The sequence below is a fragment of the Conger conger genome, chromosome 7, assembly GCF_963514075.1.
Source record: "Conger conger chromosome 7, fConCon1.1, whole genome shotgun sequence".
Lineage (NCBI taxonomy): Eukaryota > Metazoa > Chordata > Actinopteri > Anguilliformes > Congridae > Conger > Conger conger.
The window spans coordinates 26,235,897-26,255,989 of NC_083766.1; the positions used below are offsets into that span (position 1 = coordinate 26,235,897).

Below are 20,093 nucleotides of genomic sequence, written 5' to 3' on the forward strand. Positions count from 1 at the left end.
TCCCCTTCGTAAGCTACGGTGCATAACCAATGGGATTTTGTGGTAACGTCTGCTTTTCTTGCACGACTGAAACCAAAACGTGGACATGGGTGTAGAACCAGCTGGGGATACATCCAAGACCAGCTGCTCTTCCACTGCACACAGTTTTACTGCGGCTTCAGTCAGGCTAGAACACACAGCTGGGCATTCTCCTACAGAATGTTCTATGTGGCTGCTGTACTGTACCTTACGCCAAACCGTTTGATTGCTGCTTGACAGGGCTTTAGAAGGGGTGCAGGAAAAGTTGGTCTGTGCCCTTTCTGCTGTTGGACACCCATTAAAATGGAAAAGTTTGGGAGCTGGGCTAGAGTTTGAATGTGGTTGCGAGTTCATATCCCAGGCGGGACAAAGCCACGGTGTCCTTAAGCAGAACGGCATCAGTAAACACCCAGCTGTTCAGATAGATAATGTATCACAGAAACGAGCCGTGTAAATTACTCTGGATGAGACAGGGGTGCATGCTGAACAAATACATAATGTCATATTAATAAGGACAGGCGTCTTGTGCGCGCGGAGCGGAGAGGCGGCCTGGGAGGAGACGGGGTGGCGGAGAGCGAGCCCGCACAGACGTGCGCGCGGTACGGCCCGGGGAAACGGCGATCCGTTAGCACAACACCGCGATCCGCCGGGCTCGGTCAGCCCTCCCGGGAGCGCTGGGCGGTTTGATCAGAAACTTCAAAGCGGGAGAAGAAGATTACACGGCAGCCTGTATGCACAGTTGAGTGATTGCTGGCGTAATTGTACAAGTGAAGTTCTGCCGGGCCGAGTCCCATCTGTTCTGATATTTCTGCACAGGCTCTGATATGCATCTTTAAAGGGCGCACAACCAGCCTGGAATCTGAATCTCTTTTTATTATTTTTTTTATGTGAAACCTACTGATCGTAAGCGGGACGTGGCTCTGACCCAAAGCCACGATTGCCGTCTTCAGACGTGATCCGACTGCACGAGATGGCGGCGGCGGCGGTGTTTGTTTTGTTTCTGCGTAGCCCGGGGCCCTCTGGGACAGCCCTATGGGAGGCCTGCTCTGTTTCCCAGCTCATTCAGTCATTCAGGGCTCTGCTCCAGACCTGGGCCCGTGTGCGGCTCTGTGCCTTTGAAAGATTGAGACGATGCTTTGAAATGGAAACGTGGAAGCTCATCTCAGTCTGGCCGTGATGTTTGTTCCTGGAAGCTGGCGGTCTACCTCAAGGGATCTGCAGGTGCAATGGAGACCCTCGATGAACATGGTGGGTGTTGGGGTGGGAGCCTCTTTGCTGCCAATCAGTGGTCGACCTGATGATAAAATTTTAAAGAGACCGCAGAAACCATAGAAACACGTTTGAATGTATTTGAGCTGGAGGAGAAACATTTCAATGTATTTGAGATTGTGGGGAACGTTTGAATGCATTTGAGATTGTGGAGAAATATTTTAATGTATATGAATTGAAGGAGAAACATTTGAATGTATTTTAGCTGGTGGAGAATCATTTGAATGTATTTGGGGGAGAAACATTTGGATTTGAATGTATTTGGGATTATGCAAGTATTTGAGAGTATTTCAGCTGGTGCTGAAACTGTGTGATAGGCGATGTGATGGTGCACCGAACTTGAATTAGGTTGATCTTGTAGTGGTGCACATATTCTCTTGTGGATGAAGAACATGATGGCAAGACCATCTTTAACCCTTTTCAGGTATGAGAACACAAATCGTATCTGAATTTCCAAATGTTCTTAACTGAACTTCCAAATGCTGATGTCGCAATCACTACTGGTAATTGTAAGTAATGGAGTTCTCGAACATTGAAAATGTCCAACAAACCTACTCTTCAAAGGGTTAAAAGTGCTGTCTGTGGTGCCTTCACAGTAATGCTTCTCTGCCCAAAGAGCCTGTTCTCTGCCCAAAACCAGCATCCCTGAATTTCTTTCAATGTTTTCTCTCTCACCACGGTTAAACTCTGACACTGTGTCAGTCTGAGATTCTGTTCATATACTTCAGTCTGTGTTTCCATAGTACCCCATTCCCCTGGTCTCTCATCTCTTCCACATCAGGGACACACAGTCACAGTCACAGTCCATCCAACAACCTCCCTTCTCCCTGCCCACTGACCCACCGCAGCCTACAGTATCGAGTCCCAGGCCTGTCTCCCTCAGCAAGGCCTGCATCCCAGTGAACATTTTCTGATGAAAAGTCGGTGAAACACTGTGTAGCCGTTCAGGTGTAAACCCAGCTTTGAAAAGTGAAAGTTTCCAGGATGACTAAAACATAGCCAGGCTATATCCGGGTAAAACCTGAGCTATATTGTGGTTAACTCAGACCGTTTATGTCAGAACATCTCTTGACTTGGATCTCCACCCTTCTCTTGTTGTCTAGATTCGGGCTCTTGCTCACAGGGAGAAGTGGATGGGTTTGAGACCCCACGCCCAGCAGGAGGTGCCTGAAAGCTATAATGAGTTTTTTTTTCCTTCTTTCATCTGGAAAACAGTGTACAGAGCAGTTTATGCGCTGATTAGATATGCAGAGGATGACTCTGCTGGTCATTATACCAAATCATGAACAGATTTTAAATGTGTGTGTGTGTGTGTGTGTGTGTGTGCGCGTGTGTGTGGGAGGCCATGAGAGAGAGGGATAAGGAGAGAGAGAGAGAGAGCTTCTTGGTTAATTAGACTGTAAAACAAGTCTGTCTAGTCAATAGAACCTCATGAAAATATATAATAATGAGGTAAGGAAGATGGCAGGCCCATTTTCCAACACTGTGACAGATGGTGCGTGCTCAAATGCTATATAAATACCGCTTCTTTTTTTTTCTTCCCTCAAACAGATTGAAAAGACTGGCTTCACAGCAAAGCAAACAGCCAGCCTTGCACTCTACATTGCGTTCACAGTCAGCGCCTCACACGCCATTATTCCAGAGCCGCGGTGCTTTTAAGCGGAGGTGAGGACTATTACTTACTGGAGGAATGACTTACCATCCCTTGTTTAATTGGAGATTGATGGGTGCTGATTTGCCTGTTGACGGAGGGCGTGATGGAAAGCGTGGAATGGATGTGCTTCAGGAGCTAATGCTGGGATCTGGAGCCTGCTCTTCACTGTGCTAACAGGGCGGCTCAAGCATGGCAGGGTTAAGTCAAGTTTATTTGTTTATATAGTCCCTTTACACGTCAACTCAGACACAGATTAAGTCTAGTCCTAGACTACATTCAATTCTGAATGGAGATTCTCCTTACAGAACTAGCTGAAGTACAGCCTCAACTGTCAGATACCATTTTATTTTATATTCATTTACTTACTCATTTTATTGAAAGGTTTCTTTGGAATTTTCTGCATTTCTCAGGAAATGGGGATCAGTTGTGTGTCTCCAGTATGACACCAACATGCATTGTAATTAGATGAATTTAATTGCGGTTTAGTCATATCTCCATCAGTATCCTGAAACAACCTGGTTTAAAACAGAATAATCAGAGTGGAACATCTGTGTTTTTCCACTTAAACACAATGGTTGCAGGAATAGTACATTTAAGTCCAGGGAAGTGTGCTGCTTTTCTAAAGGGTTACTCTGTCCTTAACCTGACCCTCTTAAATAAAACATCTTGCTGTATGAATGGATAATATTTAAAATTTCAGCAATAAAAGGAGACCTAGATAAAGATGTCTGCTCAGCAAATTAATAAATTTTTTCATTTTTTTTGCTCAAGGCAATGGCCTATGAAGTGAACAGTGATGCCCTTAAGAATTATGAAGCAGTGAGAGATTTGTATCAGCCCTTGAATAGGAGGGTCTTCTCTGCAAAAACTGGAGATTACTCCCTGAATCATTTAATGTGCACATCCATTCAAACTTTATTCATGTTTTGGGGGGGAATTAATATCGCGACTTAACGAATTGGCCTCAGAAAAAGTTACTAGTTGGACCTACATAGTAGACACTTGATCAGGGGTTGGAATTGTGGTCCTGGTGTGTATGCAGGTTTATGTTTCCACCATTTACCCTGGCCAATTGAGCTAGCTGGCTGTATACACCAACACTGGATCACTCATGCATTAGATCACAGTAATCTGTTTTATATTGGGACACAAGAACAGTCTTAGGCTGTCGTTCATGCGGTTATGGAGAAGCGTGGTTAGAATGTCTGCTGGCTTATCTGCTAGGACCGGACAGATAATTAAGGGGAGAAGCTGGCTTGAAAAGCAGAAACTGATGCAGTCCCTGTAAGCCACATCTGCGCTAGCTCTGTTACCCTCACAACGCTGAGAATATATCCAATCAAACACTCCCCTGCTCTCTCAGTTTCACAGTGACAGCCAGTGTTTCTAACGCTTTAGTGTTAACCCGAACATTTACCCCGGTTGCCCTCCCTTACATAGTATCCTTTAAATCTATTATTGAACATATCCCAATAGCCTATCGTTTTTAGGCTATTACTCTAAATCCCCGCTGACCTTTTCTGGGCCTGGCCCCTGTGCTGTTATTTAAGGCACCTGGAGGATGTAGCAGGCCCGGGGAGCCCATTAAAGGTCCATCCTTCGCTACGTCTTTCTGAAGAAGAGCGGGAGAGAGGGGAGAGCGAAAGCGCTTCTCCCACCGATGTGTCATCACCACAGTCTGCTGAGAGGCAGGGAGGCGGCAGAGGAGCTCAAACGCTCCCCCTCACCCCCGAAACCTCCACCCCCACCAAACACTCCACCCCCACCTCACCACACCTTCACCCCCACCTCCTTCCTGCTCTTTCTTCAGCTCTGACACTCTTCAGCTCTGACACTCGCTTTTCTACCTGATTTTTTCCCGCAGCCCCCCTCTAAACCCCCCCCCCCCCCCCGTACCTCGCCCCCACACCCTCCACCAGCTCCCACCCCACCCTGCTCAGCTCGTGCCTGATATCTGATATCTCAGCTTGTCTCCACATCTGCGGGGCACATTTTACCCAGTAAAGGTGGGCTGTGCTGCCTTTTAGATGGTTGGGTCAGGACTGAGTGTTACAGGAGGAGAAATAAAATGAAATGTAGGCTAAGGGAAAATGACTACTTGTTTGATAAAAGTGGAAATTTAGTCAAGGTAATCTATACTGAGGGGGTTTCTACAAGCATACAGTTAGCATTCAGATACCAGCTACCAGTATAGTTCACATACCTATAATTGTAGTAATAAAAAAATAAATGTAATGACCAGTTAATAAACCTTTAAGCCCCTGTTCCTCAAACTACGGTCCTCCAGAGCTGAGAACTGTTGGGTTTCCACCCTCCCTTTTACCTGGGAGTCGGGAGTGAAGCCAGTCTGGCCAATCAGTCGCACTAATTGTTCAGTTAATTACCTGGGAGGGAAGAAAAGCAGGGCTCAGATTTGAGGATCCCTGCTTTAATGTGATGCAGCGGGAGCTGTGGGAACTGAATTATGGGTAATGTGAGTGTCGGAGCAGCTGCTCTCTCTACAGGAAACAGGAAATCGGTTGAGCAACAGCAGTCGCGTCCTTGGGATGATGCTGCAGAATGATGTCACCCAAACGAGCATGTCACGATTGCTCCTCCCCCTCCCCTCCCCTCCCCTCCCCTCCCCATGCCACTTGCCAACTTCAGGGGGCAGTTCCCAATAATGTTAATAGTAATAATAATAATGAGCACCTTTCATACATACAATGTAGCTCAACGTGCTTTACATTCCGCACTATGTTCAAAGCAATTACAAATAATTATAAAGAGTCTTTAATAAAGACAAGACATTGTAGAAGAATACAAAACCAACCAAAGACACTCCAACAATCCACCTGCTACCTGTTATCTGCTGTGCACATTAAATACAAGATAAAAACACAATTTTACCCCCCGGTTTGATGGCACTGAAAGGAAGTTTGGGGGACTCCCTGTCGTCCATCTTGCCTGACCACCCGAGAAGGTCTGCCGTACAGAATGGCTAAGATGAGCTAAAATTGAGCGTTTGCCCAAAGGACATCTCGAGCTGGATGGAAAAACACCATCTAAAGCTCCACCTGGCAAACGCTGAGATCCTATACGTCTCTGCCAAACCCCCTCTCGCCCTCAGCCCCATCCGACTTAACACTCCATGGCTCTCTACAAGCTTTCTCATCACATTTAAAACTGTGCTGCTCCACTCTCAGAAATGAAGGTACGGCGGAGGTACATTGTGTTCCGCAATGCAATTATTTCCCAAATGTTCCCTGACAGTACTATAATGTTCTATTTTGGATACTAATAAGTACCTTTTACGAGCCAAAAAATGGTACAAATGAATTATGTCTTGCTGGCTAGGGGTGAAATATTATCTATACCTATAGAGTACAACCACTACTACCCTAGGCTACAGGTGGTGTAGCCTAGTGGCTAAGGTACATGACTGGGACCTGGAAGGTTGGTGGTTCAAACCCTTGAGCATGGCCCTTAACACTGCATTGCACTGGGGGGGGGGGGGGGGGGGATTGGCCCCTGTCTAGTCTAATCAACTGTAAGTTGCTTTGGATAAAAGCATCGGCTTAAGAGCCGTGCTGTTCCTGGCCCCTGCCCCCCCTCTCTGAGCCTGCATTGGGCAGTCCCTGCGACAGTTCTGTTCTGTTGGTATGACTGCAAGCGGTGAGCAGCGTAGCTGGCACGTTGTCAGCGGAGTCTGCCCTTCTCGCTCTCGCTGTCTCTGCTGGGACTCTGCCCCCTCCGGGGCGGTCACGCCTCCCCGATCTCTGCCCTGTCTGCTCTGTACGTCACTGCGGATGAGGACGTCTGCTAAATGACAGTAAAGTAAAGTCTGGGAAAACAGCCCAGTTTGTTTAAATTTCACTTCCAATGTGCTGAGGGAATGCTTGATTGGCAGGTAGCCTAAGCGCGCTAAGCCAGGCGGCCTAGTGAGAAATCGATGTGTACTTTTAGGGCACGAGAGGTAGAGGGCAGGGATAGGTCAGCTGCTTGCAGGACTGGTTCTTTCTGATTGACAGCTGTACTCTCCACTCACCAGGCAATATTTATGAGACCGTGATGTGCAGTGAAAGCAAAAGCCTCATAGCAGGTTATCGCTCCCTGATGATGTAACTATCAAATTCAAAAGAACGTCGTTGCCCTTGGCTTGAGGCGATTTAGTCTTTAGCTGACCGGTAACGTATTTGTCCAACAAATATTTGGGTGACTGAGAGGCGGGGTTCAAATCCCACCTCGAACTCCAGCAATCTCTCTTTTGAAGTGTTTTGAAGAGTAGGTTCCATTGGAATGTGTGGTGTTGCTTGCAGTTACCAGTACTGATTGATCCATCAGCATTGAAATGTTCAGTCGGAACATTCTGATCACATATCTGTGACCCGACCCCTCTGACGGTTAAAGGAATATGAACGGGCCCTGTTGCCTCGTCCGCAGGGACGAGGCTCAATTCAGCCTGTGCAAACGACGCCACAGGCAGAGCATCGACCCAAAGAGGCCACGTGTGAACAACATGGTGGCTTTCTCCTCACTCCGCGGGAAGGGGTGTGATGCTGCCAGTTCCCGCCGTTTGGCAGAACGTGTGGGAGAGGCACAAGTGAGTCAGACAAAAAAAACTACAATTTAGCTGTGTAACAACAGTCTTGATTGCACTCTGGGGTAATCAAAACAAATTTGGTGCATTTAGTGATAAGTATACCTTTTCCTCCAAGTCCTGAAATTTGCTGCTGTGTGAATGTGTGGATATGGGAAAGGTGAAGAAAAACTTTTTTTTTTGGGAACGGGTATGTGAAAGCTCCCCTTTGGATGAAGTAAGGCGTGATAGAACTGTGATATGGGTAATTGGTGTGTGTTTACTGCTCAGCATGTATTTGTATTACAGTATATCAGTGTACAGTAGTGACCCCTGGTCAAAAAGCCGTTTACAATTAATCTCTAAGTGAACAGAAGTCAACCTGATCTTTAAATGGTACAACGTTAAACCAGGGGTTCCCAAATTTATGTTTAAGTGTGAGGTCAAGAGTGAATTTTAAGTGTGAGGTCACAAATATGTGATTAGAATCTTAACTGAACATTCCAATGCTGATGTAATAATCACTACTCGCAACAGAGAGCGTATGGTACAGACTTCTGGAACACCGACTTTGAATTTTGATTAAAAAAAGAACTACCCTTGCTATCGTTTGCACCAAGCCCCAGGCTCTGTCACCCTGGAAACACCCCGCTGCTCTGACTGACATGCGTGACTGACACCTCCTCATCTGCCTGCCATCCCTCCTGTCAAACCCTGGAGAGGCGGCTCCTCAGATCACCTCCTGACGGAAGGAGGAGCAGTCCTAAAACCCACTTTAATGCGACATTGTTCAAAGACAGAAATACATCATTGTAAAATAACTTCAAAGAGACCAACCAACAACAGAATAAACAAGCTCTAGCAACCTCCGAAAGGAGGGGGGGGAGGGAAAGAGGGGGATGGAGAAAGAGAGAGAGGAAAAGGCAGGGCAGTGTAGAACCTCTGGCTGTAAAATACGAGGGGGGTCTGTTGACCAGCGCTTGAATCCATGTGCAGATGCAGAGGGGCACAGGTGTCCTCTGTGTGGGGGCAGGTGCTTTGGGAGGTGTCTCTGTGGTCGTGTGTTTGGGAAAGCGAGGAGGAGTGCTGATTCTCTGACCGAGTCAGCCCCAGGGCATGCTGGGTACGCTCTGGGGCAGACTCTGTGCGACACTCTGTGATCACGGCCCTCGGGGGCCTGAGCTGTGCTGGTGGGGGAGGTCAGACGGTGAGAAATATGCTCGACAGCTTCTTCCCCACTCCTCTGTGGAACGTGGAAACTCTTCCTGTCTTTTTCTGCTCTTTTCTTTCCGTCCCCTTCTCCAGTCAGGCTGCCGGATGTCATGCACAGATGCGCGCAGCGTTGGCAGTGTGCTGCTGCTGTTCCACTTCCTGGGCCTGGCGTGGAAGCACGCTCACTCCTCATCCCAAAATTACTCTCAAACCCCCCGCCTCTCTCTCTCTCACTCTCTCTCTCTGTCTCTCTCTCTGTCTCTCTGTCTCTCTCTCTCTCTCACTCACTCTCTCTCTCTCTCACTCTCTCTCTCGCTCTCTCCCTCTCTCTCTCTCACTCTCTCTCTGTCTCTCTCTCTCTCACTCTCTCTCTCTCTCTCTCTCTCTCTCTCTGTAGTTCTCTGAGAAACTGTGTGCAGATTCTATGGATATCATATCAATAGTGCTTTCTGATGGATTCTGTCCATCCTCCATGCTAATTCTGAGTCCTGTCAGGTGAAAAGCAACAGAAGATATAATGACGGTGGCGATGATGATGATGATTATTAGAGTGATGAAGAAGATCACAACAGTGATGCTGATGGTGATGATTATTATTACATTCTTTGTTTAGTGTTTATAACACATTCACATACAACACAAAGTGACGAGAACAGATACAAAGATAAAGAGGCATTAAAAAGTATTAAAATAAATAATAATGATTATTATTTACTGCTACTGTGTTTACGCGGTGCAGGCTTGGGCCCCAGGTGGGCGACCCTCAGTCCACAGAGGAGCAGGCCTGGCTGGGGATTACCCATGATGCATGTGCTCTGTGCCCTGATCACAATTCTGTGCTGTGGATGAAAGGTTTAACTTCGTCTGCAGATAGAGATGGCCAATGATGCAGCCAGATGAAATCTAGCACATGCTCATCCGTACACACAGCCACACATATGTGCTTATACACACGCATGCACACAAACAGACACACGCACACACACACACAAACAAACAAACAAACAGACACGCACATGCACACACGCATGTGTACACACACACACACACACACACACACAAACAGACACGCACATGCACATGCACATGCACACACACGCATAGCCATGCACACGCACACACACACACATAGCCATGCACATGCACACGCACACACAAGCACCTCTAAGTGCATGTGTGTTTGTGTGTATGTGTCTGAATATACTGTATGCATCCCTCTTATCCTGGTTTACTGAAACTCCACTTCCTGCTCGGGGAGAAATCCTCACTCAATCTCCGTGGCAATGGGCGAACTCTCCAAAGAGCACATCTAATCTGGCATCCACTTTTTCTGCTACCTGCAGAAGCCCAGGATTAAATATGACGAAAACATGTCACATTTATCTTGCTCGTGCCAAGATGCTGGACGGCTGGAATACATTAGTGCCATAATGGTATTTGACTGTTTATCTGTGTCCGCCTTTTCCCTGGGTCCCACTGTGATTCCAGCACAGACAGAGTAATGAATTCTCATAAAACTCCGATTGCCGTTTAGCGTCCGGCTAACGCCGGGCCCAAATTGTCAATGATGGGCCGACCTCAGCTCATCAGCAGCCTGCGCTTGCATGGGCTCTGTGGAAACGGGAGATATTACACATTATTGCGCAGCGCTGTTAGCCAGTGTAGCGCAGAAAGAATTGGCATGGTGATTGATGGTTCACAGTGCTGTTCTATTGCTGGAATGCACTGTTATTGGAATATATTACATCTCTCTCTCTCGCTGTATATTTCTGTAAAGCAGACAGATTTGTGCATATATGAATTTAGGGGCAGTGCAAGTTTAATGAATAGTGAACGGGGCTTGCGGGTTTGATTCCCTGATGTGGCACAGCCATCATACTCCTGGGCAAAAGGTAGCTTTTTTTCTGATTGGGTGGTTCTTTCTGGTTTTTATCTCTAAGAGATGCACTGACTCATTCAGCCGAAGTGGGAGGCTGAAATTATTCAGCACATATACAGCTGTGTGTGTAAGTGGATAGAATTTAAAATAAATTCCAAAAAATGTTTTTAAACAAGTGTAGTGTACATTGCGAGCTGGGGACAGCCTACGGCCTAGTGGCTAATTTGTTGGGATCCAGAAGGTTGGTGGTTCAAGCCCCAGTATAGCCACAATAAGATCAGTGCAGCTATTGGACCCTTGAACAAGGCCCTTAACCCCACATTGCTCGAGGAGGTTTGACTCCTGCTTAGTCTAATCAACTAGAAGTGGCTTTGGATAAAAAGTGTCAGCTAAATAACGTTAATGTAATGTAATGTAATGTAATGGCTGAAATGTTGCAAAATGTACACATTCTCACTGTGGCTGAGCCTCCTTTAGAGGAGCTCTCCCCTCTGTGCCTACAGTCCAGAAGAGAATTGTGTAAAATCTCTGCCCCTTGATTTGAAATCTGTGTGGCTTTGTGGCTTGGCCGAGAGGCCTCTGGACTGGAGAGAGGCCCGGACTGGAGAGGGGCCCTCTAAGTTAAATCATTTTATCACCCAAAAAAAATAAAAATAAAATACCTACATAAAACTGATTGATATTGAAGAATCAGTTCAATGTACTCAGAAAATAAACGTGGAGTGAAAATTGGCGGCCAGAGAACAGAGTTCTTCACACCAAAGCAGGGGGCGAGACAGGGCTGTAGTCCAACGCTGTTCAATATTTACATCGATGAGTTAGCAGTGCTGTTGGAACAGTGTGCCGCACCAGGCCTTCTACTTCATGACGCGGAAGTAAAATTCTCACTCTACGCAGATGACCTGCTTCTGCTGTCACCCGCTGAAGAAGGGTTACAGCAGAACTTATCTCCGGTGGAGGATTTCTGTCAGAACTGGGCACTGACAGTAAACCTAAAATAATGAAAACAGGACAACAGATTCCAGTTTCCTCTGGGCAACACTCCCCTAGAACACACCCTAAATTATGCCTACCTTGGTCTGACGATTACTGCATCAGGGAGATTCAGCATAACAGTGAATGCTTTAAAAGAAGGCTAGAAGCTATACAAATAAAACTTCAAATTAAAATCTGGTCAAAAATCTTTGATGGTGTTATTCAGCCCATTGCGCTGTATGGAAGTGAGGTATGAGGTCCATTCAGTCAGCAGAACTGGGGGACAAGCATCCAATGCAGACCCTGCATGTAGAATTGTATAAACATCTTACAAAGCTGAACACCAAATAGTGCATGCAGGGCAGAATTAGGCCACTATCCATGAATGATTCATATAAAGAAAGAGCATTACAATTCTGGATGCACCTAAATTCAAGTCCCCAAGACACATTGCAGTTTAAAGCAATGAAAGCCCAAGAGCACAGTCATGAAAACAGTCCCCCCAGCCAGCTGGCAATGATGCTGGCTAACCATACTTTTCTTTTTTCCTCTATTATTATTATTATTTAATTATTATTATTATTATTATTATTATTATTATTATTATTATTATTTTATAGACATTCAATGTCTACATTACCGCACTGTGGGAGAGAGATGGAGAGGGAGATAGAGAGAGGAAGAGGTTGAGGGAGAGGGAGTGTGTGAGAGAGAGGGAGAAAGAGTGAGATGGAGAGGTTGAAAGTAAGGGAGTGAAAGAGAGGGAGAAAGCGAGAGAAAGAGAGAGAGAGGAATGGGGGATTAATGAAATGGAAGCGAAAGATAGAGAGAACAAGTATGCATGTCACACTTCTCTAGCCGATTTAGCCAGGGCTGAAAAAATGCAATAAGCCAAGAAGCAGGGAGATTAAATGTGCACAGAGCACTGTAAACAGTGTACCTGCTCTGAAGTCTACAGACAGAATATAATTACGGTGTGAGCATGGCGTGCCTCAACAGTCGGAGACAAGGACACATCATGCTGCTTCTCCGCAAACTCACATCATTTCCTACTTATCATATCTGCACACTGTCAGCATTCATGATTCCTGCTCCAAAAGAAAATGGGTAGATAATCGCTGCCATAACTTACGGTGCATGGGGCTGAACAGAACGTTTTTCCCTCGCAGAAGAGGGCTAGCCGAAATTTATCAAGGAAATTTATTAATGCAGGAAATATCATACTGTACTAATTATGTGTCTGATTTATTCAAATGTTTGGGGCAATTGAGCACGGAATCCAGGAAATTAGTGCAGTTTTACCATAGGCCTCTGCCTATGGGTGGTTCATCAATCTATCCATTATCTAGCCATCTATCCATGATGATGATGATGTAATGATGATCTAAAATGCTTATTCCTGGGTAGGGGGGGGCTGGAGCCTATCCCAGCATGCAATGGGTGAAAAGCAGGAATACACCCTGGACAGGTCATGAATCCATCACAGGGCCCACATGCACACACACACACACACACACATACACACACACACACACACACTCATACCTACGGGCAGTTTAGAGATTCCAATTAGCCTACTGCATGTCTTTGGACTGTGGGAGGAAACCGGGCTGCCATGAGGAAACCTATGCAGAATCCACACAGACAGGCCCTCGGTCAGGATCTGAACTTTGTGATGGTATTCCCTGCACCACCCTGTGGGCAATTCATTGGACGGATTATCAGAAGTTGTCCAATCAGGGACCAGCAGCTGGACGATATCTTGCCAATTGGCTCTTAAACTAATCTCTGGGCTGACTACGACCGGTGAACGCATAACACACTGTTCACTCGACCCATTCTGGCTCCACGTGGAAAAACGTGCTGTTTTGCGCTTAAACGTGATGTAACCTGTTGGTGCTGAAAAATTAAAAAGGTGAAATGCAGTTTCCCTGTCAGGCAGCGCTAAGTGTGGCGTGAAATGCTAAAATTTAATGCCTTGAAAGTAATACATTTAAAAGCGGGGGAGAATCTGGGCAGGTTCCCGGGTCCCGCCTCCACAGGGCGCCCGCGGTGGCCTGAGCCAATGGGATATCGACCCTTGGAACGATATGCAAAGCACTGACCTATAGCAAGGCCTCCTCGGGGATAGAGGAAGTATTGATTTAAGCTTTCCCTTTGGATAAAATGGCCATTAACCCCTAAATGGTTGAGCTGACAGAGGGTGTGTGAGGGTAATTCAGCTTGCAGGGCCTACATATAAAACACGGGAGATATGAAGGGTACCATAATCGGAAGTGGCAGCTGTTTATTAGCACCGCAGCGAGAGAAAAATAAACAGAAATGCTTTACGGAACGGAGCGGAGAGAGGGAGGGATTTCACGCGGAGGTTTTCTGAGCGGTTCGCCTCGCTCCAGTTCGTGACTCGGTTTGCACGGAGCCGGGGGGGGGGGGGGGGGTGTTCGAGCGGGGGGCCAGATTTATGTGCTGTGAAGTGGGCAGAGGGACAAACACGGCCCCTGGACATAGTGTGTGTCCACACCGGGCCCAACCTGCGGGGGAAGAGCTGGAAATGAAAACACACAAGGTACCGACCTGTCGAGGTCACAGAGAGAGAGAGAGAGAGCGGGGGAGAGAGGGGAGGGAGGGAGAGAGGGGAGAGAGGGAGGGAGGGAGAGAGGGAGAGAGAGGGGAGAGAGGAGGGAGGGAGAGAGATGGAAGGAGAGAGGGAGGGCGAGAGGGAGGGAGAGAGGGAGAGAGAGGGAGGGAGGGAGAGAGGGGAGAGAGGAGGGAGGGAGAGAGATGGAAGGAGAGAGGGAGGGAGGGAGAGAGAGGGGAGAGAGGAGGGAGAGAGAGAGATGGAAGGAGAGAGGGAGGGCGAGAGGGAGGGAGAGAGGGAGAGAGAGGGGGCGGATTGTGGGCGAGGGGGAAGATAGCGGGTGTGTGAAAGAGTGATTGAGGGAAAGATACAGAGTGTGAGAGAGAGCGAGAGGGAGAGACTGCTTTTCAGTTAATTAGACTGTAAAGCAACGCTGTCTACTAAATAGAACCTCATTAAAATATTTATTAATGAGGTAACAAAATTGGGTGATTTCATCTCAAGTCGCATTTTCCACGGGGCCTCAAAATAACTTCTCTTGTAAATGAGTAGACCTTAACACCTGTCTAATTACACTGCATCTTTATAACGAAATGAAACATTTGGTTGACAGCACTTACCTATGCATGCCTAGCGCAATTAAATCGACATTAGGGCCTCTTGCTGTGTTGCGGCATCTGAAGATCTGCATGACCACGGGGACATTTTGTACTGAGAGCGTTCTGCCCATGTTATGGAGCCTTTTTCAGAACAGCAGAGAGTCCCTTTCCAATACAATCCGCCTCATCCCGAAGGCACCAGAGACGCGTTTCCCGGGTCCCTGCTGGCGACAGGGGTCTGCCTGCATTCAGACTAGGGGACGGAGGGCGAGCGCTTCCTCTTCGCTATGGTCCGGGAGCCCGGCGCACAAATTGGGTTACGCTCCCTACCGTCAACGTGAAAGTGAAGCCATTTTCAAAGGCTGCCTCATTTTTCTCATTTAAGGGAAGTTACTGCCCTGCTTTAGAAGGTCAGGTAGAGACATGGGGTGAGAGGTCAGCAGAAAAGAAACTAAATAAATGTACTGTCGAGAGAGGAGAAAAATGGCAGCCGTTTCGTGTCTGGAGATGGAAAATCCAATTGAAAGTTTGCCCATACGTTACTCAAACGACCACACGCAAAAAAAAACAAACAGAAAATAAAATAAATGATGTACAATACTGAAAATATGCTCTTAAGTTTTTAGCTTTTTTTTGTGCTGTTTTTGCGACTGCAGAACAGAACACTTCCAGGCTGAACTACTGGCCTCTTCCCTCCCAGCTGCATGGGTCACCGGGCGATGTGATTGGTCCTTCGGCGTGCGACATTGAGGAATGACACGTCCGTCTGAGAGACGGAGAGCGACGGGCGAGGACGGCGGGCGGAGACTGCGCTCATACGATAAGAGACGGCCGAATGTTGCCGGAACTTTCTCCTGGTTTGATGTTCATAATGTGCACAGAACTAAGCTCTTTAATAGAACCATTCGCTTTTGATGATAGCTTAATTGGCAAACGCCCCGGCAGACATGGGTTACACTTTTGAACAGATAATCATTTTTCGCTGCCGCCGTTTCTCAGACATGGCTGGGATCTGATTTATATTTATTCTCTCCACACCCCCTCCCCCCCAAAATAAAAATAAAATGGGATGAGATCATACAAAACACATTTTAATTTAGCTACTTACGAATATTCTAAAAGTCAGATATCATGATTGCGTGCCTGTGGAGTTTGCAATAAAGAGAGAACGCTATTAGGAACTTGTTTTACAGATTTGAGCTTGCAGTTTGCATTGCAAATGAAAATCAATCAAAGTTTTTCTCCTGAGAGGAAATGTTTCTTCCTTTTGTCGTGCCACTACCCACCACTGTCTGTTTCACTCACCATGGGCCACATAGCAGCACACTACATTCAAATGTCACTGGGGCGGTGCCCCTAGCCAGCAAAATGTCATAAATTTGTACCTTTTCTGCTTGGAAAAAGTATGCATTTGTATAATGCACCTGAATGTAATGTTCTGAGAGTGAGTAGTATCCACTGTGGGATAATGGTTTGGAAACTGTGTGTACTGTAGCATAGCGGTTAGGGAACTGGGTTTATAGCTTGCAGGATTGATTCTCAGGTACAGGACGCTGCTTTTATACCCATGAGCAAGGTACTTAAACGTATAATAGGTAAGATTTTTGTATTAAAACATAGTTACAAGGCCTTTGTAGATCCCTTCCTATCATTGAAAAAGGCTCACTGACATGCTGACTCACCCTCTGCCTGTGTTTAGTTTCAAAATATACAGTTGACGGCCTGACACTCTGTACCAAAACATTGTATATCTGTACAATAATTCAAGCTCATTGGTTGAAAATTGGCTCTAATTGCCACAGCCAATGGCGTTTGAACGTCAGCACATTTACAGAGAAGTGGGAGGGATAAACAGTGTTGTGGTTTGAAGGTGTTTGTTGCTGCTATTCCTCTCTTGACCGTTAGAAGTCCAAAATTACCTATTGTACCTATTAACCAGAATTGTCTCCGTGTCTCTCCAGCTGAATGCAAACCATGGAATAAGTTGTGTTCAGTTGTTCTGGGTAAAAGCGTCTGCTAAACACCAGTAATCGTCTGCTAACAGAACCCTGACTGACACCACCCCAGGAGGGGGCAAGCCAACTCTTTTTATCCATCGCAGACCCTTGTCATTGGCTAATGAAGCATATTTTAGCTGAATTTTAGGATGTTTTGGCTGCGGGGTTCAGTTTGTCCTTTTAGTGTCTGAGCCCCTCAGCCAAGTACACTATGTCAGGGGTGCTTCAGTGTCACCTCTGCTGGCGAACAGCATGGAACAGAGGGACAGTCGTGACATTTATATATAGCGATAATTACCGCAGTTCATGTCGACACTCGCCCAAACCGGCAGTGGGGTTCGAGCACGAACGTGACTGCGGTTTCAGATAATTGGACATTCCAAATTAGGGTGGGTGTATGTCCAGCCGCAGTTTGAGTGGCAAATTTATATTTGGGGAAAAAAATAAATAAATCATCCAATCCAGACGAGTTCAGCTATTTCTATTCACTATATATTAAGAGAAGAGAATATAAAAAATCAGTGGCGTTTCATTTTTGCAGAAAGAAATGCTTTCTTGAATCCCAGTCTTAGTCTTTAACGGTGCTTTGCTCAGCGTTTAGTTTCTGGCTGCATGTTGGGAAATGGCAGAGGACTGTCAGAATACTGCTCTTCATAGAGAGCCTAAACTCCCCACGTACGACAGAAGAAACACCGCGACTGTGCTCGTTTTGGGCACCCGAGCGAGGGGGAGCGGGAGCTGCTCCCAAACTCTTTTGGAGGAGACATGAGCCTGTCAGAATTGTTCTGATCTGAAGGTTGCAGTGAAGCAAAGAGCCTTTCGAACGGTGTGTGCTGGCTTGGAAGGCAAGACAAAAAATGGGGATCACAGTAGAAAAAAAGTAAAAAGTACTCACAGGATTGATTTTTTTTTTTTTACGGATACCTATGGATGAACTGTAAGAGTGTACAGTATATTGATGAAAATGACGGGTTATGGATTTGCAGTCAGAACACTGACGCAAAATTCTGATTCAGTCTTGTATTGCCACCCTACGAATTCAGGAGAAAGTTCTGTTTTCTTGTTATATAACTTTGTTTCTAGCAATGCTGTACCGCTGCGTGCCCTGAATCGCATGCAATACCACAAGCCTGTAAACATTTACGATTTACAGAATTATTTTGGTTACTGAATGTGTATAAAACACAAAGAAAGATGGGGGAACATTTTTCTGTCACACACCGAAAGCCTTATTCCGCCTGCTGTTGTGCCCTACAGACGACCTTCACTGTGTAGCGCTGAGAGGCTGACAGTAATCTGTCACGGAGGAAATGCCGCTTCCACTGCACCCTCTCCCTGCAACCTCCCGAGACTCAGCGCGCCCCTTCACCTGGCGTATCCCTCCCCACCAGCATGACGCAGCGCGCCCCTTCACCTGGCGTATCCCTCCCCACCAGCGTGACGCAGCGCGCCCCTTCACCTGGCGTATCCCTCCCCTCCAGCCTGACGCAGCGCGCCCTTTCACTTGGCGTATCCCTCCCCACAGCACGCCCCTTCACCTGGCGTATCCCTCCCCACCAGCATGACGCAGCGCGCCCCTTCACCTGGCGTATCCCTCCCCACCAGCGTGACGCAGCGTGCCCCTTCACCTGGCGTATCCCTGCCCACCAGCCTGATGCAGCGCGCCCCTTCATCTCGGATCGAAGTCTGTTGGCGCCGGGACCCCTGTAACCCTCGTGTTTTTCATTTCGCTGCGCATGTAGGTTCTGTGTGTAGGATGAATCATTCATCGTACGCAGTCAGGACCTTGAGAACGGGCTGCCAGGTGCGTTTAGCGTGGCGGGCTGGAGCGCAGAACAGATCCGTCAGCTGGATCTAGGTCAGGGGCAGGTGACAGGTGGGCTCTTATGTGCTCCATCAATGCTGGTGAAACCTGGCTACAGTAATGCCTGCACCCAGACCAGAATCAGAACCAGAATCAGAACCAGAATCAGAACCAGAAACAAAACCAGAGACAAAACCAGAACCAGAAACAAAACCAGAATCAGAATCAGAAACAGAACCAGAATCAGTATCACAATCAGAATTAGAACCGGAACCAAAATCTGAATCAGAATCAATCTTTATTGACCAAGTATGCTTTTGTGCATACAAGGCTTTGATTAACCAACCAATACTTTTGGTTAATTCGCACTTTGTATAACAGTCAAGACAAAAACAATACAAGTAAGTACATAGTACACAAAGGTACATGGTATCTTACTGCACTTTGTGTAGTCTATGAATTAAGACCACTTTTCATTTTTGCACAGGTAAGCTGGAAATGCCTTGTAGTCAATGAAATCATGTTCTTACCATTATGGTTTTTATGCCTTGTAGTAGTGAATGTGTTACCACTACAGACAGAAGCATTCAGCATGCAAATATGTTATTGGTGTTAAGACAGCCTAAAGACCCTCTTATTGTGTACAGAAGTGCAGAGACACTGGTTTGTCACATTCATTCACATTTTATGATGGTGCTAGCTAATGCATGACGGACACTAATCCATTATGGCGTACCAATGATCTGGTTTTGAACAAAAAGGGAGCCCAAAAATGTGATATCTTAATATAAAAAAAAGAGAAGCATGAATTAAATAGTCATTCATGTTCGTCTGCTATTAAGAATGTGCTCCGAAAGAATGAAATTGTATTTTCATATTCGTTAAAGAGATGCCACCAAATTCACTGTTTTCCTTAATTCCCCATTTCCAAAATGGGGTATGATATAGAAATATGATCAAAGGTGTACCATCAAATGTACCTTCAAAGGAGCAAATTTGTGCTTTATACGAAAACATTCTCCTACTGAAGGTACTGTTTCGTGCCTCAATACGGTACAGCCGCAGGGATCACCTGTACTCTTATAATTACACTTTCTTACATTGTTTTCTGTGTGTGAACGGAACGAATGAGTACACTGTAGCTGGATGCTTTGAAACATTTCCCTTTAATTTTACTAAGTACAAATATATGACGATCAGAGAAAACGTTACCCTGTGTGCACTCTTTGGCGTGAAAGTCCTTTGAGGTTCTCTTTCCTGTAGAGTTTTCTTTTCTCTTATGAAACTAAGCCTGGCCGGGCTTTAATAGCGCGGGGAAAGGAGACGTCGATGAGAGATGCTGTCGAAGAGAGATCTGAGCCACCGTGAAGCTGATTATTCATGCGCTTTGGCATCAGCGGAGAGGCATATCAACACTTTCTCTTCTCAATCCCAATCACCTTTGCCCCTTGCATGTTTGGGGAGGGGCTTTGATCTGCCCACTGACAGGAAAATGCCGAGGATCGTTTCACCCCCCCGTGTCAAAGACCGCTGTGCTTCAATGCCCCTCT

General features: G+C 46.4%; 1 long non-coding RNA gene across 3 annotated transcripts in view; it reads left to right on the top strand.

Moving 5' to 3' along the window:
* Nucleotides 1–15,999, top strand: part of LOC133132392 (uncharacterized) — a 41,410-nt gene extending 25,411 nt beyond the window's left edge. Inside the window, exon 3 of one of the 3 annotated variants that reach the window (XR_009709127.1) lies at nucleotides 15,399–15,999. This is a non-coding gene — a long non-coding RNA (uncharacterized LOC133132392). Of the gene's footprint in view, nucleotides 1–2,838; nucleotides 3,355–15,398 lie in introns of those variants that run through there. The other 2 variants (XR_009709129.1, XR_009709128.1) reach the window with 2 other exon arrangements.
* Nucleotides 16,000–20,093: the final 4,094 nt, after the last annotated feature.